The sequence below is a fragment of the Uloborus diversus genome, chromosome 2 (assembly GCF_026930045.1).
Source record: "Uloborus diversus isolate 005 chromosome 2, Udiv.v.3.1, whole genome shotgun sequence".
Taxonomy (NCBI): Eukaryota; Metazoa; Arthropoda; class Arachnida; order Araneae; family Uloboridae; genus Uloborus; species Uloborus diversus.
The window spans coordinates 49,675,997-49,702,504 of NC_072732.1; the positions used below are offsets into that span (position 1 = coordinate 49,675,997).

Genomic DNA, 26,508 nt, shown 5'->3' on the forward strand with positions numbered 1-26,508 from the left:
AAAAAAATAATTTCCGTAGTACCACCAACTATAATAATACTAAATTATAAAAGTAATTCTAGTTACGCTGAAGGACTTGCAACAGAACATTGGATATGCATACACACTAAGAAATATACTGCCGCAGGCAGGTAAAAGACAATAACTTTTTTTTCCCCCGTTTTCTCAGTTTTTTACATTTTTATCATAAATTGTAATTTAACTTTATTGAAGAAGCTTGCTTATTTGGTTTCTGCTAAAAAATAAAAAATAAAATAAAAGTGCAAAATAAACTCCTAATGGGGTTGTTTCCAAAATTTTAAAGGTATTTTTTCTGAAAGAGCATGCTTAAAAACATAGGATCTGACCGTTTTTTGATAAATTTGTTTACGTTAAATGTGAAAAAAAAAAAAAACTTGAATGGGTTTCATTGTTTACGGCTTCTGCCGATGACATAGCAAATGATGAAATGCCATTCGGTGTTGCCATTCACATAAAAAAAAATATTTAATTCCCATCTTTACTCGCGTGTATTGGCAACGATATGGTTGATAGCAAGCGTATAGCGCAATTTTAATTCGCTGCTTGATTATCATAGCGTGGAAACGTAGTAGAAAGATACAGCTGAGTGCATCATTTGTGACGTCATCAAGACCACGCCTTCTTTGAAAAATCGGACATTTTAAAATAATAATTTTTAAAAAACTGTTGGGAAAATGAAAGTATATTCAGTAAATTACCGCCCATTAGCCAGGGCTAAAGCAAAAGTACGTGAAATACACCGCCAGCTCAGTCATTTCCAGCCGAGGACTGCAGTTTCGTGCTTATTAGCACTCATCAGCCCGGCATAGGAAAGTGACTGAGCTGGAGATGGAAAACCTCTTAAGGAAGCCAAGAGTGCGAAACAAACTGGTAGCTAATATAGAATTAGCAGCCAAGACGAGTGACCGAAGCAATGGTTCGGTTCAACTCGAAAATTGAACGCAAGGCAAGGTATATTCAGTAAATTACCGCCCATTAGCCAGGGCTAAAGCAAAAGTACGTGAAATACACCGCCAGCTCAGTCATTTCCAGCCGAGGACTGCAGTTTCGTGCTTATTAGCACTCATCAGCCCGGCATAGGAAAGTGACTGAGCTGGAGATGGAAAACCTCTTAAGGAAGGTAATTTACTGAATATACCTTGCCTTGCGTTCAATCTTCGAGTTGAACCGAACCATTGCTTCGGTCACTCGTCTTGGCTGCTAATTCTATATTAGCTACCAGTTTGTTTCGCACTCTTGGCTTCCTTAACAGGTTTTCCATCTCCAGCTCAGTCACTTTCCTATGCCGGGCTGATGAGTGCTATTAAACACGAAAATGCAGTCCTCGGCTGGAAATGACTGAGCGGGCGGTGTATTTCACGTAAAATGAAAGTAATTTCCGAGTCCATGTTATTTCTTTTTTTTTTTTTTTTTTTTGCTCATTCTATCCATTTCAATGACTAAAAGTAGTACAAAGAAATCATCAACTACTCTTAAAGAAAGTCACATAAATAAACGTCCATAACAACTACCTAAACATCAAAATCGATGAATAATATCATTTGCCAAAACGCAACTTGAAAAGTATGCTAAACGAATTTTTATTACTCTCCTCCAAGTGTAATTCGAATAGTAAAAGACAAAATAAATAGACAAAAAGTTAGATAGAAAAAAAAATAGTAATCATAATATTTCTCCCTATATATAGCATTACATCTTAACGTGAAGAAAATGTTTCTTGTTTTATGAAAACCCCATTACAAGAAATGGTTCGAGTTTGAAAAGACCACTCCGCCCTTCGCGTTATGTCTCATTTATTACTAGCTTTCGAAGAAACTGAGAAGACCTTGAAAACACCGTATCACCTTAGCAACATACGGAAATGGAAAAGAAACTTAAAATGCACTTTCTTCGAGACGTCCTTCAAAACGAAACCAGAGATTATATACGCTCATTCGAATCAAATTATGTTTGCTGGTAATGCTGGAAATATCAATTTTTTCCAGCCAATGGACTGACGAAAATACAGCAGGAAACAATGTTTTAATTCTGTGAATGAGTCATTTGACAAAATAGACACCAACAAGAGGAAGACCAGGTGAATGTTTTCTCCGAGTAACTTAATAAGACGGGAGATTTGTTGCTGTTCGTTATAAGATTTTTTTTTTTTTTTAACAATGATAAAGAACTTCAGGAAGACCCCAGGGCTTTGCTTCCGTAATTAAATGTCAAAATGATTTATTAATTAGAGATTGGTCTACTTTTTTTTTAATTTATTATTTATTTTCGAGAGAAAATGGAATTCTAGTCTATACTTCAATAAAAATACATTACAGGGCTCGAAATTAACAATGGTCTGTTGGTCCTGGACCACAAAAGCATCCATTGGACCAGCAGAAAAAAACTTTAGTGATCCATGAGACCAGTAAAGTTTAATTCCTCCCAAAAAAGTTGTACACATCTCCCCCCCCCCCCCCCCCCCCCGAAATATTGAAATTTTGTCTTTGTCTAGAATGTTTGGGTTTACTTTGCAAGAAACGATAGATTAAGAAATTTCAACAGCATTTTAAAACATTGTTTTTTTTGTCTCCATATGTAACTGTTTATTGACTCTATATGTCATGTTACTTCATTTTGTTTCTTTTTTCTTCAATTTTTAATTATTTAAAACCAGAAATGGGGCCTGGATCGCTAGAAGTTTGTACGAACCAGTGAAATGTTGTAGTTATTGGTCCATCCCTCCAGCGAAGTATTTTTCTAAATTTCGATCCCTGCCTTATCAGTGTAAGTTCTTTTATGCAAACCAATAGCTTGGTATAAACCAAGGATCAACAGCATGCGGCTCAGAAGAATCATACTGGAGGCTTTTAAGTAGTTTAGTAGTATTGAAAAATTAGCTGTAGTATTATTAACTGAAGCAGAATAAGCTGAAGCAAATTAACTGAAGCTCTCGTTCAGGCAAATTTTAATGTGGCTTCATTTTGATTGTTATTTTAAAGATTTGATGTTCTCACTGTAAAGGGACATTTTAGGATTTTAAATTATTCAAATTAGGATTAGTGATTGCTGACTGTATTTTGGGACTGTTGCCATTGGCGCATTTCTTCTTATTTATTCAGGAAGAACATGTTGCGTGATTTCCGTTCCTTCCTCTGGCAAAAAGTTCTGGAAAAATTAACATAGCCGGCATTGTACCGGGTACTATCTGGCGGATATCGGGATTTAAGAGAAATGTTGACTTCATTTAAGAACTGCTAACTTTATTTGAATGAGAATTTTTATGAATTGTCCATGGATAACCTGTTTTCCTTTCTTATACATTTTCCTGATTTATATTAAGTAGTTTTTTCTTTTTCTAAGTATTTGACTTCTGCCTATGTTGACCTGAATCTATTGACAAAATCTACATCAACGCGAGCGAAGCCGTAGATAAAAGCTAGTATTTCATACAAATGGGTTTATTAGTCGTTTTGTTAAAATTATTCTGTTAAGGAAATGGCATGTTTTCCACCTTTTTTAAAAAAATTTATTGTTAATGTTTTTTTTTATTGTTGTTATTTTTTTTATATTTTTCATTTGTTTATTTATTTTTAAGTTTTAAATGAAATGTGTTGAAGTAAGTCGGAGATGAATTAACGTTCTTTCAGCCACATCATCGCAAAAAAACTAAAACGATAGCTTCTAAACAAAATGGATTCAGCACACCGCAAAACATGTAAATCCGTCAAAATTAAATAATTTTTACGAATTCAAACCTTTCTTTTACAATGATTAGATGAAAAAAGTAAAAAATGATATTTTTCCCCATTGCAACTTAAAAACCTACTAAAATTAGTGGCTAGAAATAAGTAAGAGATTTTTAACATAACTTTAAATTACTGCATTGAGTTACAATTTTGAGCGAAAAATTAGTTTTGAATGCGACAGCATGAAAATTGCATCATAAAATGCAACATTTTATTGAACCGATCAAAGCGATGTGAAGCATCTTCATACGGGTATTGTGAGGAACAAGATAATTTGGAAAAACCTCTACCAAAACTATTTCCTTCGCTTTGCTTCTGAGCAGCTTTTTTTTTTTTTTTTTTTTTCGATATCTTACATATCCTGGTACCTCAAGAGCTCACGTTTTCCGTGTATTTCTGCCTCAATAGTTTTAATTTTTCCCACTAAAAGCGAGAACTTCGATCTAAGTCTTCTTAAAAAAAAAAGATTATCTTCACTTCAACTCATCATCAAATGTTATCTTGTAGATTTTCCTGAAAAAATATCACTCGTTTCAAGTCAGAAATGAAAAAATTAAACGTTTGATTTTTTTTTTTTAATTTTACTGAAACAAAGTGATATGCGCATTTTATGATCTGTAAATAAATAAATGAATAAATAAATTTATATATATATATATAAATTTATATTTCGTCCTTTTCCACGGCATTAATGTTCGTTGTGGTCAAGCCCCCCCAATTACTCCTCAATGCACCCCCCCCCCCAAATTTCAATGGCGCTATCTGGGTCATGACCCCCCCCCCAGGTGGACACCCCTAGTCCCAACTAGGTTTCGCCATCTAGCCCTAACCATTGCAAAGTTCCTCCAGACTCCCACTGAACTAGTAAATGCGAGCTTTCTGACTAAATTTGTGCTCTTAATTCATGAAAGATGCAGGAAGGGGGTATTTTTTTCTTTTTTTGGATTTGATAATATTTTAGGTCACTTTTTACATTTAATAGGTGTTTTTTAGTTCACTTATAATGAATTTTGAGTACTATTTTCCACTGTAAAAGCATTTTGCTGTTAAGAAAAATGTTGGCTTTGATACTTTGACGCAAATTTCAAGCATTTTAACTGTCGAAAAAAATATACCCGAGTATAAGTCTATAAGAGTTAATCTTGTTGTGTATACTTAAAAAGAAAAGGAAGTCTTGTTTTATTAACATTTACAATTGTTGTAAAGTTATGTGAAAAATATTCAAAAATCTCATCAACTAGAAAATTCTGTATTAAATGACTGATTCATATGTCACCATTGATGTAATGGGGTCGTATTTTTTTCGGAAAGAGCATGCTTAAAAACATAGAATCTGACCATTTTTTAAATAATTTCTTTAATATTTTTAAGAAATTACTTCAATCGATGCTCTTTCATCGTTTAACGCTTCTGTCGATGACATCACAAATGATGAAATGCCATTCGTGTTGCCATTCACGGTCCAAAATATTTAATTCGCATCTTTACTCACGTGTATTAGCAACGATATGGTTGATAGCAAGCGTCGAGGCAATTTTCAATTCGCTGCTTGATTATCATAATGTGGAAACGCAATGAAAAATGCGCCAAATTGCATCATTTGTGACGTCATAAAGACCACGCATTGTTTTCAAAATCGGACATTTTAAAAAATTAATTAAAAAATAACTGTTGGGAAAATGAAAGTATTTTCTGGGTTCATGTTATTTTTTTTACTCATTCTATCAATTTCAGTGACTAAAAGTAGTACTTTTGACTGAAGGAAACAACCCCATTGTTGTAAAGTTATGTGAAAAATATTCAAAAATCTCATCAACTAGAAAATTCTGCATTAAATGACTGATAAATATGTCAACATTGATGTAATTGTGAATCTATGTTGTGAGCCATAAGTATACATCTTAGGGAAACAGTAATTGAGCTACAGAACACAGATAAAATCTAGAATGAAAAAGATGTCAGTTATTTAAAAAATGAACGTCACCCCTTTCTTTGGCCCCTGTTTTCCATTTTGCCTTCCGATATCATATTTTTGTGCAACGAGGACTTAGTGACATGTCACGTTACAAACCAATAATAAGCAAAGAAATAACATTGTTTTTGCCAGATATTAATGCACTGTTGAATAGCCCTGAAACTCACCCATATCGTTAAGTTATTGGAGCTTGATACTACTACGATTCTTCGTGTGATACGTGGTTTTACTAATAATTCCTAAAATATGCAGATGTTGCAACATTTTTGTTTATTCGTCTGAAATACTGCTATGGTAAATCGCGGTTTGCATATGTTTCTCCAATATAAACATTATCAGGCATTTTTATTAATTTATTTATTTCATTTATATTGTATTTTATTTATTTATTTATTTATTTATTTTCAGTTTTGTCAGAATGAATACTTATGCTTTTATTTCCTTTTTTTTACTAAATTATTATAGTTAAGCTCGCTTATAAGGAATGCTGATTTCAAGAGAACCCGGTTGTAACGAGGAAACTAGACATATTTAGTTGGTTTTGGCACAGTGTTAAATCTATTTGGGCATAACTCGCTTCTAACCGAGCAAACCCCGGTTATAGCGAGCAATATTTTTGTGATTCAGTTTAAATTTCTATTGACTTCCACCTCTCCTTCCCAGCTACTCTTTTCTTAGAATTTTTTTAACATTCTGGAGTCAACCAAAAGTTAGGGAGGAGTCAGTTCTGCAAACAGATAACTTTTTTTTCCTTCCTATTCTGTTGAGTTACACTACTCGCGTATAGCTGAAATTCAAGATAAAGATAAGTAAAACAATAAAGTTTGGTTATATACAGTTCATATCAACAGTCTTCTTCAGGTCTGAACAGAAAAAAACGTAAGTGTATATTAAATTTTCTGGCATTTCATCAAACACGTTTTTCACGAGCACTCTGCTAACACGAGCAAACTCCGTTGTCCCTTTCACGTTCGTTATAAACGAGTTCCAATAATATTTTAAACCGATGTATTTTATTACTGTCACCTAATGAAATCTAAAATAGAAGATCTCACTGAGGCCCTTTGAATTTTGTTTACATAATGAAATCTGAAACAGAAAGTCTCACTGAGGCCTTTGAATTCTGTTTACGTAATGAAATCTGAAATAGAAGGTCTCACTGAGTCTTTGAAGTCTAAGGTCTTTGAATTCTGTTCACCTAATGAAACCTAAAATAGAAGGTCTCACTGAATCCTTAGAAGTCAGTTCACCTTATGAATTCTTAAATAGAAGATCTCACTGAGTCCTTTAAATTCCAAAATTTGAATGCCTCAACTACTAAGAATTTTACCTTAGAATCTCTTTCTAGAATTCATGTCGCGGTTGATTTGTGTTCCAGAAAAACAGAGCATAGCTTCGGGTAAGAGAGCCATTTTACTTTTATTGCTTCTAACGCAATTGTGAATCAATGAAAAGGAAAAGCGATGGAAATCAAACAACTTGCGTTCAATTTGCAGACAAAAAAAAGTGGCGTTTCCGAAAAAAGTATAGTGACACAATTTTTCACATTATCTATTCTAAAATTGTAGGTTACTGTCTCAAGATGCTTACTGGTGAAACTGTCTGAATACAAACCAGGCAGTATATTTTTGCGAAACTTAATGAGATCGATTGTTGCGTTAATGTACCCAACAAGCTATATCAACGAAAAATGGTTGCCACAAAGCTATATACTACCGTAAAAAGGCAAAGCGCAGCATCTGCAAATTTTTTATTTCACATATATTTGCTTTTTGTCATATATTGCATTTTAGCTTTGTTGTACAAGGTTTCTGCTGAAAATAAAACATGAAAAAAAAGGAAATGTTGGAATCAGACTCCAACGTTTTGCTACAGTCACAGTGTACCAAAACTCGCTTCCTCCAAATATCTAAAACTCACATCTGCAGATACTGCGCTTTACCTTTACACGATAATATATGCATAAAAACTTTTAAATAAAAACCTTCTGTAAAATAGGTCACTCAGCATGAATGAAAAATTACTTGCTAGCGATCAATAAGAATCTCAAAGAATTTATATTCAAGCACATTATTAAAAAAGAATATTTCCACAAATTTATTCATAGTAAGATCTGTTGGATAGAGCTCACTTCAAAAAATAATAAAGTGAAAAATAAATAAATAAGGCTCTCAAGCAGACTTATTGCCTTCTAATTAATGTTCGCTCCACTTTCCCTGCGAATTTTAACTCATTGCAGTATATTAGGGTGGCAGCTAAGTTCCCGCCGTTTCATTTATTTATTTTTTAATTTTATTATTTAATTAAAGTTCACAACTAATTGCCAGTTCCCTTGTCATTTGGCGCAAATTGTCGTTTAAAGGTTCATTTAATTGCATTGTATTGAGCTCATCTGGTCGTCCAGAACGAGGTATGTACGTAGGATTAAAATGTCTATTTTTGTACATATAGCTCCATACGCAGCATAAATATCACTAGCAGCTTTTGAGGCTTTGCAACCTTGATTAAAAACAAAAAGAATCCATCAAAAATGCTCAATTTCTTAATCTGACATTCCATTTTACGGATCTGAAAATTTACCTTCTCTGAAGGAAAACACAAAACGGATTTCGGTAGAACAAAACATTCTCTTTCGAATGATTTAAAACATAACGTCGAAAACATTTAATAACTCGCAGAATGTTAAAGCTCAAAAAATGGTAGAAAACTAGTTGCCACCCAGTAGCGACACAACTGGGTGGGAAAAGGTCCTCTTCGGGAGACATCCTTGTGTGTGGGGGGGGGGCTAAAACGCATCTAAAAGTTTGTAAAATATAAATGCTTAAACTCTGATTTTTTTTTTTTAATTTATCTTGAATTAAATTTGGGGGAAATTTTCAGAACAATAAAAAAAATTTTACCTGAAACGGATGTAAGAGTTTTTGAAAAATATGAATGCTTCAATTCTTAAATTTATTTAACAAATATATCTTAAATTATATTTAATCTATCAAATTTCAAGGAAAATAGAACACTATAATACGGGGAGAGGCGGTTACATATGCGTCTGGGAAAATATTACATGAAATGAGCTCATAATTTTATACTTGTCCTTTAAAGAAAATTTCTGTTAAAATAAATATTTTAAAAAGTTCTGAGAATTTTATGAGCTTCATGTTTACGTAAGTATTTTTGAGCAATCACGATTGCGTATTGTTCTCATTTGACGGTTTTGAATTCCTATGATTTTGTTTTCCCACCGCCTCCCTCTGCCAGCACCACCGCCCGCCGGCCTCACGATGCTGCTCCTCTAGCGAAAACCGTATCCAGGTTGCGTTCATATCCTACACTTACACGCATACATACACGCACCTGCAACACACACACACATACACCCACACACACAAACACATACACACATCCGCATACATACAAACACCTACACCTACACATACGTACACATACACACAATTACCCAAACACTCATGCCTACACACATTCACATACCCCCCCCCCACACAAACACACAACTAGCCACACACACACACACAAACACACATGCCTACACACATACATATACCCCCACACACACACAAATCACACGCCTACATACACACACACGCTCGTGATTGCGAAAAACATAATTTGAATTCAAGATATCAAAGTTCAAATTAATTTTTCTTTTTTCATTTCGGGGGGACCGATGACATCACTTATTACCTCCCCAAGTGACACCCGTGCTAGAAACGCCACTGTTGCCAACCCAATAACTAAATACGTAACGTGAAGACTTGGCAACACCGTCATTTCATCATCTTCTCATCACACTGTTACCTCATGTGGCCGGTTCTTGCACCCAGGTCATTAGAATAATGAAGACATTATTTATCCGACGGTGTTGCCACACCATAAAGCAGAAATTTATCATTTAAATTCATCTGTTAGAGGAGCGTTTAGTCACGCTAAAAACAGGCAAAGAAAATGCGATTCCGTTGGAGACAACTAAGAACCATGCAATTGATTACGAGCTGGGAAATAGGAAAACAGAATCTGTCAGGCCATCTTACTAGACATGGTCCATTGAATGACTTGTTAAGAACTTTGAAGAGGAATGATTTTAAGTGCCATTTCTTCTCATGATAACAGGAGTAATTGTCGATAATAGCTTACTGCGATACTATCTTGGGAAATTTTAAATAGCAGTTTAAGTCATAACTGACAGAAAAAAAATTATGCATTTTAATTCTTTCTTCAAGCTATTTAGGTACTGTGAAACATTTTTTTTTAAATACATAACTAAGAAAATTAGTTCACTTGAGGTAAAATGTGAGACCAAAACTTGATGGTTATTCCTTTCATAAATCGTTTTGCCAGCATTACTCTACCAAAGAGAAGGAAATTAATACATTCATGTAATAAATTGAGAATAAATAGAATAAATATGGCAAACAGAAGCTCCATTGAAATATTCCATCAATGCATGGTAAGGATCTTAATGAATCTGAATCATACCCTTTTCTTACTAAATTCGCGTTAAAAACAGTTTTCTCGGATGATTTTTATTTTTAGTAATCCCCATTGACGTGCAACTTATTTTCTACGGTATACACTTAAAATTTCATCAATACTAAGTTAGGTTTTAAAAAAAAAAGGATATGACTTATTTATATATGACTATGCTTTGAAGGGTTACATAAAAATCAATTCTAGGGTCTCAATAAATCAATTCCAGGGTGCAGTTAGATACTTCACAGCGCACGTTTTCATTTTAATGTATCATTTATTTATTGCAGGAGTTTCAACCCTGAAGAATTAATTTTAATAAATTGCTCAACGATTAAACTAAAACTAACCAACTTAAAAACCCCATTTCAACTCGCGTTTACTTGTGCAGAATCTTCTTTTTTTTTTTTTAATTCGACTTTGACGTTTCCTCTGACGTTATTCTGATTCAATACTACTCTATTATGAACAAAAGGACGAAAGTGTAAAAGAAAAAAAAAATCATTTCTAGTTAAATCTCACAGAAAGATTCCTAAACTTACCAGTCCAGAAATTTCATGAAAATTTGTTTTAATTACTGAACATCCTAGATTTATCAGAACAATGAATTATAGTTTTTTTCTGCTTTCAAGTTTTATTTTAGCATTTAAAAGCAGAGAGAACTGGAAAACTTCAAAAACTATTAAAGTAAGATATTCTTTTTTGGTTTACGAATTGCACTTCGTATTTCCTTAAGAGTTGAAAGATTAAGTTTGACCGTAAGCTTAAAAAATAACCATTTTGTTTCCAAGAACTCCATGATAAACTTTGACAAAGGACATCAATCTTAAATCAAAGCATCAATGTTTGTGGCATTTTTATGAAAACGGAAACCTTAACCATTAAAAGGATCAGAAAATAAAAAATCTTAAAGATAGAGCAACAGACGTAATTTTCTCACAGTTATTACTCGATAATGCTGGGAAAACAGCATGACCATCAAGATTTCGGCACAAAGAAATCACTTATAGGTCATGAAATGATATATCTTTTTTTGTATCTAGAAAAGATTGTAACGGAAATGGTTTTGATCAGATGATGCTGGAATGAAAAAAAAAAATAGATATAGTTCAGAACTCGAAGAGAGGCTTAATAAGAGCAGGAACTGCATTTAAGAAATGGCAATACCATTTCTATCAAATCACGTGCCGCATTAAAGAACCAAAGAAGCTGGAGAAGCAAATCCAGTAGGTCAAACTGTGGGTAGCCGTCGCGTCGGTCAGGAATATGGAATAGAATGTGTTTTAAATTTTTCGCAGCACTGCTATAGCCTAGCTGTGATAAGTTGACTTCCTATCCACTGACGTTTAAAAGATCTCACTTGCTAAAGTAGGGGTAAGGAAATGCGGTTTGCGTTACGGATAACGATTATTCGCGCTGGACCATTCTGCGAATGGGGTCGTTTCCAAAATTTTAAAAGTATTTTTTTCTGAAAGAGCATGCTCAAAAGCATAGGATCTGACCATTTTTTAAATAATTTATTTAAGTTTAATATTAAAAAAAAAATACTTAAATCGGTGCGCTTTCATTGTTAACACTTCTGTCGTGTGACATCACAAATGATAAAATGCCATTCAATGTTGCCATTCACCGAACAAAATATTTGATTCGCATCAATACTCACGTGCATTGGCAACGATATGGTTGATAGCAAGCATAGAGCGCAATTTTAATTCGCTGTTTGATTATCATAACATGGAAACGTAATAGAAAGATGCGGCAAAGTGCATCATTTGTAACGTCATCAAGACCACGCCTTGTTTGAAAAATCAGACATTTAAAAAAAATAATTTAAAAAAAACAGTTGGGAAAATGAAAGTATTTTCTGGGTCTATGTTTTTTTTTTTTTTTTGCTCATTCTATCCATTTTAATGACTGAAAGTAGTACTTTTGACTGAAGGAAATCACCCCATTTATCCACTTATAGATGAGTTTATACAAGAACAAGCATTATTTTACCAGAACTAGACTACAAGCTTTATATATAAAATATCTACTTTAGTGTGACAAGTCACAAACAAGTGGCAATTTTAACAATGTTAAAATTGCAGAAAGAGTAAATAGCGTTGCTGATGCGTGTTTTGGGGTAGCAATAAACTAATTATTCAATTTTAAAAAAAAGCGCAGTAATAAATTGACACCAGAAAAAAAAGCTAGTTTGAAAGAGACGTATTAAAAAGGACTGGGGATCTCTTCCCGTCCACATGCTCATTTTTCAGCAACCTTCCGAAACATTTGCCAGCAATTCTATTTGCAATAACAGTAGAACTTCAAAAATAGAAACACCGGAGATCCGAAATTCCGGATAATCCGAACAGCTTGTGAAGTTGAATGTCTAAAAACTAGATGAACAGGAACTGTTGAATTGTAGCGTTGTTCAAACAGAAACGTTCACTCTTAACTTGTGACTCTAGCATTTTATTTAGTTTCATGGTTGGAGGTTTGTTGTACAATTGGTTCTAATAACATACAAATCTCTTGAAATAAGGTGAATTTCACAAAGTATGTTTTTTTTTATTTCATGAAAATCGGTTTGCGTATATAGATTCGAGACAATTCCAAGGAAATCATAAGACTACTAAGTTTTAGAAGTAAATTATCTGTTAACAAATATATTTTTTTGTAGAAAACAAACTACTTTTTGAACTTTAAAAATAATTTTCGGCTAAAAATCACTGCTTTTCGAAAGTCTTTTGTATGTTGTGATAAAGTTATATTGTGAATAATAAGAATAATTAACAATAAAATAAAAGCCTCGATTAACAAAACGAAATTTTTGGAAAAGAACTAATTTTAGCAATGACTTTTTGTTAGTTGTCAAGTATCTTTGGAATTTGGCTATGGATTCGACTTTTGAAACATGGGTCCCACTGTTCTAGTGCTCGCAAATTCCTGTTTCTACAGTGTTTATTTCCAACCAATTTAAACACTTCCGATTAAGTCACTGAACGTTTTCAAGGACCATCAATTTCATAATCGGATATTTTGGCATTAAAAATAAAACAGGAACCAGTTAATATAATTATCGTACCACAAAGAAAACACACTTTTAAATGCCTCACGGCAGCCATTAAAAGGAACTACGCCTGAGCAAAACTGCTTTGCAAACTCGTCGGTGATTATAATGAGGATGTCCTTTCAATAAGTAAAGAACACCATTTTATATACTCCTCTGGCTTTCTCTTCCATTCAGAATTAGAACAATCACTGCGGGAATGGGTAAAACTGAATCATTTTCGTGGAATAAATGAAAAAAAAATCTTTCTATGATACTAGTTGATTCAGAATTACACGAAGGCATTGCTGTAGGATGAATCATCTATAGTATTAGTAATACTTTATTCGACAACAAATTTCCCGTTCAAATTGTGCATTGGAAATCAGTTGAATGTTTCTAATACCCATGAAAAATATGTAATTTTGCTCACCGATGACAACAGTGTCACATCTCAAAATTTTGAAGTAATATTAGCTATTAATAATAGTAATACTGATTTAAAACCTGGATTTAATGCTCTCTCTTGTCACTATACTTGTACAACTGGTGAATGATGGTATGTACACCTTACACTACTACACCATTAATTTTTAAGAGAAAAATCAACCATGAGACACAGGATAAAACTTTTGCATACATTATAGTACTACACTATAGCAGTTTAGTGAGATAATGTGCAAAAGACAAATAACAATAGGGGTTCGGGGGTTTCCCCCGGAAAATTTTCAAATTTGCAGTCTTAAAAATGCATTTTAGCTTCATATTATTCAAACACTTGCATTTCCACTTCGTGTCATCCTCCAGACGGGTAACACCCAGGACGGGCCGCCTCCCCCCCTAGCAACGCCACTGCTTACAAATGCTACACATTAGAAGACAATAATAAAACTACCCTCTGCTCTATGAGACAGGCCCGGCTCCTGGGGTAGGCGACCCAGGCGGCTGCCAAAGTCGGCAGATTTTAGAGGTGGCAAATTTCGAAATTGAAAAAAAAAAAATTCGAAATTTTAGTATATGTTTCAGTGCCGTAAGATACGCAGATTTAATGTTTAAAAAAATAATAATTTAGAGTTTGTAAAAAAAAAAAAAAAAGAGCCCAAAAATATGCAAAAGGGGAAATTTTTACCTCAAAGCGAAGGCAAGAATTTTATTTGTTTACAGTTTAGAAACAAATTTCAACAGATCCAAAATGATTTTATTCACGTTAACTTAAACTGAGCTCGTTTGCAAACGATGCATTTCCGACTTGATATGGATGTTCGCTAGGCTTAAAAAGGCTTATAACTCTTTTCCTGGTGATTTGCAGTCTTAGTTTTTTTTTTTTTTTTTTTTTTTTTGGAGTTCGCAGGAAGTAAATCAACTTGAGGGGTATTTTTTGCGGGCTTTCGAATGGGACATAAATTAAGAAAATAGGATAATTATTTCGGGTAGAAAAAGCCATTTAATGCCATTTTGCCCCGCAAAATGTTCGTGAGATTCTGGGAAACACTTTTTCATATACATTTTTACGATTAAAAGTGTTGCTTTTTACTTTTTATTGTAGAAAAAAGTATCTCGACAATGTTTTATAGTTTCAATCAAGCACTTTTACTAAAATGTATCTGAAAAATGTAACATCAAACATTTCATTTTAACACATTTCAGGCATACTTTTTCACCGCTTTCCTCTTTCTCTAGTTCTCAGAAAATAAGAATGTCTTCAAACGACCTCGAAACTAATCTCTCTGATATCACCAAAAAGAGGATGAAAATTGAATTTTTAGCACTACAATTTTGAAAAGTTTAGGGGGAAGGAATCTCTGAAACTTTTCCAGTACCATCATTGAATTTCTCTAGGACTTCAACTTCAAAAAGTTTCCAGTGGAAAGCCCTAATATCTCCTTTTTCCCTGACGTCACTGAAGATTGTCTACAATTGCGTTTTTGGAACTTCAACTTCGAAATATTGAAAAGGAGATATTAATCAAATCGAAAAATCGATCAAGTACAATCTCTGAGTCATATCATTTTCCTTAACGGCCACAAATATGGTAAGTAATCGCGTTTTCAAGACATCAATACCGAAAAAATTCCAGGGAGGGTGCGCAAACTTTTTCACTCTTTAACATTACCAAAGATCATCAAAAACTTCGTTTTTAGGACTAGAATTTCGAAAAATTTTCCCGGGGAGAACCCCTGGACCCCTGTATTTATACATGCTCCATCTTCGAGTACTGACCGACCCCTTTCCAAAACCAGAAGTTTATCACCTCATTCTCTCCATATACAATGTATTGATATGATTGAAAAAATTGCTAGGAAAGAGAGAGAGGGGGGAGGGCACTTGTCAACCTCGCCTGGGGCGACAAAACTACTAGAGCCGCCCCTACTATGAGATGTTGATCCTTGACTCATCAGTCATCATCCCAATAATTATCCTGCTACGCCTACACTAGCTTGGCTACATGAAGCCGCGAGTAGACGTAATCTTTTTTTTGTGAATCGCAAAACGTTATTTATTTATTTATTTATTTATTTGAGCAATCACGATTGCTTAATGCTTTTATTTGACTGTTTTGAGGTCCAATCATTTTATTTTCCCGCCAGCACCCTCTGCAGCATCACCGTCGGCCGGCCGCCTCACGATGCTGCTCCTCTAGCGAAAACCGTCTCCAGGTTGCCGTCAATATCCTACACTCACACGCATACATACACGCACGTACACACACACACACACACAAACACATACACACACATACATACGCCTACACACACACACGCATACATACATATACAGACACCTACACACAACTACCCACACACTCATGCCTGCACACAGACACAAACACATATGCCTACACACACATACACATTCCCCCCCCACACACACAAACACTCATACACACAACTACCCACACTCATACCTGCACACATGCCTACACACACATACCCCTACACACAAACACACATACCCCCCACACACACACATAAACACACACGCCTACATACGCACACACATTCATGATTGCGAAAAACATAATTTGAATTCAAGAGGTCAAAATTTAAATTTTTTTTTTTTTTTCGATTTTCGAAAATTCTGAAAGCGATTCAGATAATCAGCGATTCGGATATTCGGAGGTCGGAGTTTATTGTACTCGTCTTCTTGACAATAAACTACATCAAATATGCGATCGCAACATGATATAAAACAGCATGTTAGGCGTAATAATTCAAACAACCGTAATCATGGACAGTACAAGCAACTCCAGCACGCCTCAATATCTTATACAGGAATCAATTTGTAAAATAACTTAAAACGTTAACAGTTATCAGAATTAAAAATCTGAGACAGCTTGACAACAACTCTTTTTCCATTGTATTCAAAAGCATTAACTACGTAAATAAGATAATTACTAACGGTCTCCTCCCCAAATGACGCTGAGAAAAATTACATAAATACAGCCATTAATTTTTTTATCGCCACTAAACAAATTTTATAGCACATTTCACTTCTTGGGATTTATGATCATTTTAATCTTGGGAGCCTAATTGTAAACCACTTACGTTTATGGTATCCTGATTGTATTATGCGTAACAGCGTAAATGGAAGTAGAATTTTAATACTGATTATGGACATTAAAAATGCAGACTTTAGTAGAGCAATTGTAGTTTGTATTGAGTTTTAATGACTGTTGTAAACAATCTACTATGCTTGTCGTATTTGTGGAATTTAAAAATACCGGCAAAGTCTTTTTAATAGGCAAAAATGTATAACATATTACGTTTACAATCATTTTAAAAGAATAACAAAATTTTAACTCTGTACAGATCACACAGCATAAAGTTTATAACACTGTTTCAAACGATTTAGGCAAAATATGATAAAACATGAATGACCCTTAAAAATTAAAATTCACATAGCGGAAGCGAAACCACAGCGGCATAAAGATTAAATTGTTAAATACTTCCAAATTGTTTAAAAACTTATTTAAATATTATTGACAAAATTATGACTTTTGCAATTATTAAAACGACGGTAAAACTTAAAAGGATTTAGTTTACCGTAGAACAAGCTATTATCATTACCATCAGTAGACTTCAATGTCTCAACTTCATCAAAAATCTTTTAAATGACTGATTGGATTTAAAGTGTCATATTGTTACAGAATAAAAGATAATTGCTGAAGGAAAAGAGGATTACTGTCCGCAATCCCCTTAAACAGATAAAATCGGACGTTCAATCTCTACCTTCAAGTTTTCATAACACCTGATGAAATCGGCCAGCCTTCAGAAGCACAAGAATCTTTTCCGAAGATTTGCACGCAATTGTAATTATGGTATATCAAAGCAAGATCTTACTGAAACATAGAACTGTGGGAGATTTAGGAATATTTTCGAAACTGGTTCATAAATATGTAACGACTTTAGAGATAGAATAAAGAGTTCGGAATAAATACACTATAGCATCCTAAAGTGGAAGGCGCGGGGAGAGCCTGGAGTTCTGGGAAGTGTCCATGGTTTAAATATATTCATATATAATAGCGATATGATAGGATAAGATGCATTAAGAAAATTCTAATTCTCCAAAGGGTACCGCGAAGTTTGGTAACCCCTGCACTACAGAAAGAGTGTGAACTTAAAGTGATATCGTTAATTGAAGTAGTATGTCTACATAGGGGTTGTTCACAAATGATGGGGGGTACAAATGATGATAACAAATGCAACATTTATGGACATTCCTATACTGAATTATATAACTTATTAAAAGTAAATTTCACCTAAAAAGTCATTAAATTAGACGATGAAATAAACAAAAACAATAGCGTAGCTTTTTCCTTTCTCGAGATAATATTGCGCAAAATTGTAACAAATCATTTCATTCAAAAATTATGAGCACTTAGAAAATTTTTATTAATAAATTAATTACTTTCAAAAATTAAAATATTTTGGTTTTCAATATAATTCTCATATATATATGTATAATAGTCAAAACCACTGATCGAGTAACGCTTCTGACGTCATCAACAATGAAATCGCGCCATAGCACGATAATTTGATAACATTTTTGGAAATGTTTGACATGCAGGGAAATGCTTTATTTTGACGAAGCAGAACTGGAATACTGTTTTACTGTTAAGACTGTCATTTTAGGAGAATGAAGAAACGAAAAAATGGTCAATAATGAACGCTGTTTACCGGAGTTTAGGGTTAATCCACTGGAGATAGGGTTAAAATGTCAACTATTAAAATATCACCAAACAGCAAGTGCTCCGTTCAAATATAGGAGCAGTTTTCATTCGTCATACCTTGGCGAGTGATTTTCTACTTCCAGAAAGAATTCGCAGCAATCAAAACAAAACTTAAGTCACTAAAAAACATTCAACGCTACGCTACGCTGTTTCTTGTCCTCCTCATGCCATCAAGAAGACAAGTGTATCGCTAAGTCTTGCTTTACTTCATTTATTTCTATTATCACTCGAAAGAGGCTTTAGTAATACAGCATCAAGTGATATGCTTTGAATTCACAGAATATCGAAGTTAAGCTTTTTTTTAAGGGTAACGAAAAGAAATGAGCACCGCACAGATCGTACGGTACGAGTTGCTATTCGGCAAAATTCGTCATTTGAAATTCTTCCACTACGATTGAAAAGCAATCAACATGTAAAACAAGTAGATTCAAGTTTACCGCGAAAGGATTGCTTTCGATTTGTCTTGCTCTTCAGTGTATATCTTCCGGGAATTAATCCTTAGACAGCCATGCGGAAAAAAAAGGGTTGATTGTAACAACTTAGAAAAACCATTAGGGTAACGGCACCCAGTAGCAGACAAGGGTCCACTAACAGGCAGTCGTAAGTTTGGATTTAAATAATAAGAATTTTAGGCGGGTGAAACTGATGTTGCTGCGACCCATGAATACGGTGCAACCATCTCGTGTTATCAGAGTGCATTTTATGAGCCAGTTCGTATTTACAAGGCAGTGGTGGAAGGTTATGAACTTAGAAAAACCATTAGGGTAACGGCACCAATAGCAGACAAGGGTCAGGTAACAGGTAGTCGTAAGTTTGGATTTAAATAATAAGAATTTTAGGCCCGTAAAACTGATGTTGCTGCTACCATCTCGTCTCTACCATGGGTGCAACCATCTCGTGTTATCAGAGTGTATTTTATGAGCCAGTTCGCATTTACAAGGCAGTGGTTGAAGGTTATGAACTTAGAAAAACCATTAGGGTAACGGTCCAGTAACAGACAGTCGTAAGTTTGGATTTAAATAATAAGAATTTTAGGCGGGTGAAACTGATGTTGCTGCGACCCATGAATACGGTGCAACCATCTCGTGTTATCAGAGTGCATTTTATGAGCCCAGTTGGTATTTACAAGGCAGTGGCGGAAGGTTATGAAATGGCACCACGAGGTCTGCCGGTGTTTCATGTTCATTTGAATTTAATAATGTTTTAAATCTAAATAGAAAGAACTTTTGCACATTTCGAACAGAAAAGGGGAATTCTCTGTCCGGTACACATCTTTTCATCATCCTATCTGTTACTGGGTATCATCAAAATTGTCGGGATCTGTTATTGGGGGTCGGACCATTTTTTGAAATTGAACAAACAAAAATAGAATTAATTCAGAGGATCCAGAAGCAGCCAAACGTTACATGAGAGAAAAATCGTTTTAAAAATCTAAATACATTTAAAGGCTCAGAAAATTGCGCTAACCTGAGAACGATTTCTTAAGAAATTACCCTAATTCTCACTATCACTAATTATAAACTAGCTCCCTTGTTTCTTTTACTATGATAAACACATTTTGACCCTCCATCTCCTAATTTCTTTACAAGTACAATTTTTTAATTTAATGCCATAGCCATCATGCGTAGGCCAACCAACGCGGGCTCCTTGTCAGTTTGGTCCCTACGGTTCCCTCCCCCCCCCCCCCTACGAAAAAGCTTTAAAACTTATACTTCTCCGATTCCAAGCCGGGATCCTCTAAGGGCCAGGCCCCTAGTTTCTGACTAGGCTGACATGACCTCTCATCAGCCCTGATCATGCAACGTGTAAAGTCTAAAAACCGATTGCCAAATTAGGTCATTGGAAGTCGAGTCAACTTCCACTGATTTCTTTTTCAGCCTAAGCCGGACGTAATTGATCTCTTGTTCGTCGAATTTCAGATATTATCTTTGTAGCTCTAATTTCACTTTCTAAAAAATCACTCTTGCTTATTTTTTGCTTCTTCTTTCATAAAGCTATATTATTTGCAGAATCACTTTCCACTTCTGTTAAAGCGTACATATAAAATGAAATTTCAAAAACATTCTTTACGTGACTTCCAATTTTTTGATGCACAATTGAAGCCTCTTTTAGTAGCATTTCATACTCTTAAGAAGTTCTTAGGATTGATTGAAAATATCTGTGAATAGCTGATCGATTCATCAAGAATAATCACGTATCATTTTAGCCGTTAATTTACAATAAGATAGGGATTAGATGTATATTCCTATACACAGTACAGTAAAACCTGTTAAGTTGACCACGCTTGTAAGTTGGCTACCTGCCTAAGTTGACCTCTTTTTTCAGGCACGGAATTAGCCATTATCATATAAATCAACCTTTGTAAGTTCACCACCTATTTAAGTTGACCACTAAAGTAGTGCACCGCAAGTGGTCAACTTACACAGGTTTCACTGTAATACACAGTCGAACTCGCTTATAACGAGCGCAAAGGATCCGCGATGTTTGCTCGTTATAACCGAGCGCTCGTAAAAAACGAGTTTGTGAAAAAAAATTCGTTACAGTTGCCTTTTTTCTTCTTTTCAATCACTGTGCAGTTCCAAAGAAGTTGGCTAATTTACTTTGAATTGTCTGAATGTCTCTTTCTTGTGTCATTATTTTTGATTAATACACATAATACACATACATAATTTTTAAATGCTTCTTTACTCCACAAAATTTAAAAAATATATAAAGGGAATGCATATGAAGCACAGCTTCTACCATAGATCCACGGAGGCTTCATTGCTCTCTTTAAGCAGGGTTTGCTCGTTCAAGCGAGTTATGCTCCCATAGCCTTAACATTGTACCAACCAAGTAATTCTGATTTCTTCACTAAATCCGGATTCTCGTTAAATCAAGGCTCATTATAACAGAGTTCGACTGTACAATAAAGTTATGCAATCAATAGTTCATCATATGTTCTGCTTTCAATAGTTTAATAATTTATTTTACGCGCATAGTTAGAACTGTTTAGAGGCGTTATTGCAATAGTGAATTTCAAAACCAATCTTCGACTTTAAGAGAAATTTCAAATACAACTTCTTTGTAATCTATTCATAAGCGCCAAAAGATTAAACACTTTAGCTATTGGAACATATACACCTTAAAACGTTCACCAACTATTACTAGGTCAAAAATTGCTCATAGGAACACATTATAAAAGAATTAAAATAGCAGAAAATTCGTTCGTAAGAATATGTACACAGAGGATCAGGGGAAGGAGAGGCATAATACGTCCCTTCCCCTCTGTAAACTTTAGGGTGGAGAAATCTCCTCGGACGGAACAATGAAACGAAACTAACACGTCATTCATTTATTGAGCAATCACGATTGCTTATTGCTTTCATTTCACCGTCCTTGATGTTGTGGTTCCTTTTTCAGCTTGGACCAGGGGCACCAGCACCATCGCCCACCGGCCTCTGCAGGCACGGCTCCGAGCACTGCCTCCTGGAATCCGTTTCTCCTGGTCGATGGCGTCCATGTCACACGCGCGCTCATACACACACACACGCTCATACACACAAGCCTACGTGCATTCACATAGGTCTACGCACACACACGAGCCTACACATGCACCCACGCGCGCCTACACACACACACACACAACTATACACACGTAACCGCCCAGGAGGAGGGGTAGGCTTGGGGGTACAGGAGCGTTTTCTAGAAACAATAGCATCCAATGAGTTGGGCCCTGTCGCAACTCGTGATTGCGAAAAACATAATTTGAATTCCAGATGTCAAAATTCAAGCTAATTTTTAAATTTTTTCTTGTATCTATTTTCATAATTATTCATAAGATACAACTTTTGAACAGCTTAACAGAAGCATTTGCATGATATTAGACCATCTTTTCTTGTCTATTTTCAATTTCAGCGATTTATTATTCCAGTTTAAATGCTTTGCACTTTCAAAACTACGCATGAATTACGACAGTAGTTCAAACAAAAATTAATTAACTTTGATTCTTAGCACTTTTGAAATCGTGGAATCTTGAAAACAGTAAGAACTTGGTACAGCTGTTATTTAGAACTTGCACTTTTCAATTCGCAAACGTTTATTTCGATACCTGAACGTTAGAAGCTATAATTGGTACTAAGTTCCTAAATTTCCTTCTCCCATGCCTCTGCGTTGCGGGAATTTTCCACTATTAGGAAATCATCATCTAATTTTTCGTTAGTTGTCAGTATTAATTAACAAGAATATATGTATCCTTGAAGCTTAATTGAATTAAGTAAGGGGAGGAGGAGGGATTTTTTCACACAAGCTTTCGAAGTCTAAACTCTTTTTTTTTTTATGCTATTTGCCACCGCACTTTATTCTTTTTATTACTTTTAGTGAATTAGGCCCGGAGCTATAAATTTTGGGCCCTCATGCAACAAAATCCCTCCTCAGAGGCCAGCAATGTATATTTGCAACGTTAATAAATCTTAGGGCTAGGGTTTTTTTTTTTTTTTTTTTTTTTTTTCCATTTCTTGAGCAGTTGGGCCCTTTCAGGACGTGCCCTCCTCCCCCCGCACTGCTGGGCCTAAGGGTACGCAGATACGGGTCTGTAGTGAACAAACACTAGCAAACTAATGTGAGCTCTTGTGCATTGATGTACATATACTGTCTCAGAGATGCAAGGGCTGTCTCCAGGCCCGACGAGAAGCCATGTCAGACTAGTCGGAAACTAGGGGTCTGGCCCTTACGAGAGCCCGGTTCGGAATCGGAGCAGCATAAGTTTTATTATTTTTATGCGGAAAGGGTCCCAGATACCAAACTGGCAAGGGGCTACTTCAACTATTGAGTTCTTCCCTTGCGGAAGAAAGTTACGTCACGTGATACATGTCCAACAACATCCTCTCCTAAATAAATAAGGACATTTTGTAATAAAAAATTACCATTAGATCACAATTCTGTTGCAAAGTTTTGTTCCGGATTGGGGAAAGTTAAAAGCTCTTAGCCCACCTTTATAACATTGCACTACTGAAGAAATTGATGCAATGATCTTTAATAGCTAAACTTTCAAATTATAATTTTATATTTATTATATGGCATGCAAATTAGTTTTTTTTTTTTTTTTTTTTTAATTTTTGTGCGTCAGTGGTGCAGTGAAGAGGAGGGGGATGGTTTGGAGGTAAAAACACCTCAAAGAGGCATTGGTATTAACATAAATACGAATTCTAATACATTAGGGTTTTTTTTTTTCAAATGAAAGGATGTTTGGATCAAAAGAAAGCTCTAAAGAAGGTTTTTTGATCGAAAAATCTCCTCCAGAAGGTTTTTTGGTCGAAAAACCCCTTCCAGAAGGCTTTTTTGATCGAATAACCCCCTCCAGAAGAAATTTTTAACCAAAAAACCCTACATAAGCAGGGCCGTGCTTAGGGGCTGGCAAACTGTGCAGCCGCACAGGGCCGTAAAAATATTTTGAAGTTTAAGGGCCGCTAAAATATTACAAGAGAATAAAATATTTCTGTTTGAAATAGTTCCACACTTAAGAGTACGCGATTGTATTCTGAAAAGATAAGATAGAAAATTTGTCTGTTTGTATTTATTTATTTATTTTTAGATTTTTACTTTCAACAAAAATTTCAAACTTTTGATTTTTAGTGAAAAAATTGTAAATTATCATGCGATAAATTCGTTTAGTGTTATGAATTTTTCTTGATCAGTTTGCAACGTTTGATATTTTTCATCGTAGTGTCATTGTTTTAACTATAGCTTATAAACACTCTAAAATATAATTATTTTTATTTTAATATATGCACGTATTTTCTTCGTGTGCCATTTGCTTCTGTAATTGCTAGTAGTAAAAGTAAGGGAAACATGAGGGAATATAGGTAGGGGGCGAGGGGGAGGGGCAGTACCCCTTCAGTCTTTGTTTACACATAGTAACAACACACCTTCCAAAATCTTAAAATAAAAAATCATGACTTTTCTTTTTTGAATAGTTCAGAAATGAAAACGAAGAGAATAGCGAATATCCTTTTCTGAGGGGGGGGACAACTTACACTGTATTACAAGTAGTAAAGCTGTCACTGAATTGTTGAAAATGTGTTGAAAACGACTATTTTGAACTGAAACCATTAGAGAAAGTGTATAAATGAAAATATTCGCTAAACGAGCTATGCATTCCGTTGCAATACTTAAAGTAATCAACGATTATTTCAACAAATTAAAGTTAAAACAATAAATTGAAATTTTAAAAAAATGGATTTACATATAAACTAAGCTAGCTATAGCTTAGGGCACCCGCTTTGTTGAAGGCCCACTTCTCCCGAAAATTTCATGATTTGTTCTTAAAAAATGAGAAGTACTTGAAAAAATACATTTCATTTTAAAGTACTTGAAATCGATGAAAATTTGGAAAAGTGTGGATACAAACCAGAAATTTTAAAATGTATTTTTTTTTTAATTTTTTTTACAAAAATGGGAAAGGGTAATTGGAGAAATGCCAAAATATGTCAAATTCAGCTCCTTGCCACATCCTGCATTAAAAATGTCAAAACCATGGTTCTCACACCTCTGTAACGTGAGATAAATTTTTTGACTCACATGTTTCATATCTTGCTGTTTAGTTAATCCCGAATGCAGTATTCCGGAAATTCATTTGTATTGCTTGCTTTTATCTTACTTCTACTGCATATTGTTAATCTGTTTATCCCGAAAAAATGTATTACACTAACACTACATCTATTCCTATTCTTTTTCTGCACTACTTGTAATTGGAAAAAGTTGTTTCAATGAGAAATCTACAGTTTTTTTTTTTTTTTTCTTTTTAACTTAAAATAGTTTTTTCTTACAAAGTTAGAACAATATTGTAAACAAATTTCAGAGCAAATTCTAATGCAGTAGCTTATGCATATGAAAGAGCTGTTTTGATTTTTAAAAATCCACTTCAGAAGTTATTTTTCATCAAAAAAACTCCCTCCAGAAGGTATTTTTGGCTGTGCAAGTGCCAGCTGCACAAGCAAAGGATTTTAAAAAATAGAGATCTAACAAACAGCTGATTATTATATTTCACAAAATTATGCATGCAAAAAAAAAAATCAGTTATTACTTACTTTTTGAGTCAATATTCCTTCACTTAATTGAAAATGCACAAGCGCTTGTTAAATCCAAAAGAGAACACTGTTTTCCGATCCGAATATCAACCGAACTGATAGTAAGCCACATGCATGGAGGAATCCATATGCACAGTTCACACAAGCGGTTACACACCGTCTGGCTGCCATCAATCCGTGACTCAGAACAGCTGTGCGTGCAGACCGTTTGTCTCTGATGGACACTCCCTCTTCCGCTACGCATTGTGGAAATCCCTCCTACTCACGTTTAGATTTCGTGGCGCCATCTGTTGCGCTTTTTAAGAACTCTCTGAAAAATTGCATTTGAGAAAGAACCACATTTTAATACAGTAAAACCTGTGAAGTTGGAGTTGTGACCACCCTTGTACCATAGGCGGCTCGTACGAGGGGGCAAGGGGGGCAAATGCCCTCGCACTTTCAACAGTAAAGGAACTTTGCCCCTCCACTTTTCTAAATTTAAAACTAAGGACCGAATGAGAAATGATTGCGATGATCTGTTCACGTGTTTAAAGAAACAACTGACTTATTAAGTGCTTGTTTTTGCTTTTTTTTCATGTTATTGTTTCGTAAAAATTAAAATGAAACTTTGATTTTGTAGGAGGGAATCTTCTGTGACCATCTAATCCCACTTTTTGAGTCCGTTTTTCAAATTTTTGAAAGAAGGTCAATTCATTAGTAATGACGTAAAAATTCAATTGCCCAATTTTTTAAGAAAAGTTTTAGTTTAAGGGTGTGTCGCCATCCAAACCTGCCGCCCCTGCACTTCCTTTGACCCCCCACTTGTTTGGGTACCAGCCGCCTATGCCTTCTACAGGTCCGGACTGGCCATAGACTTCACCGGGACTTTTCCTGATGCGCCCTCTCAAAAGGCGCCCTTCTGTTGTTTTCTTATTTTCCTAAACAATATTTCAGCAATATGGAATAAATTATGTGGAACAAAAAAGTGATTTTGC

At 34.8% G+C, this 26,508-nt stretch overlaps 1 protein-coding gene across 2 annotated transcripts in view; it reads right to left on the reverse strand.

Annotated features, from left to right (window-relative positions):
• The window catches only part of LOC129217023 (uncharacterized), a 150,637-nt gene extending 124,942 nt beyond the window's left edge, over positions 1 to 25,695 (reverse strand). For both annotated transcript variants that reach the window (XM_054851256.1, XM_054851255.1), the window contains exon 1: positions 25,535 to 25,695. The gene's annotated coding sequence lies outside the window, so the exon portion shown is untranslated. The remainder of the gene's footprint in view (positions 1 to 25,534) is intronic.
• Between the last annotated feature and the right edge of the window lie 813 nt (positions 25,696 to 26,508).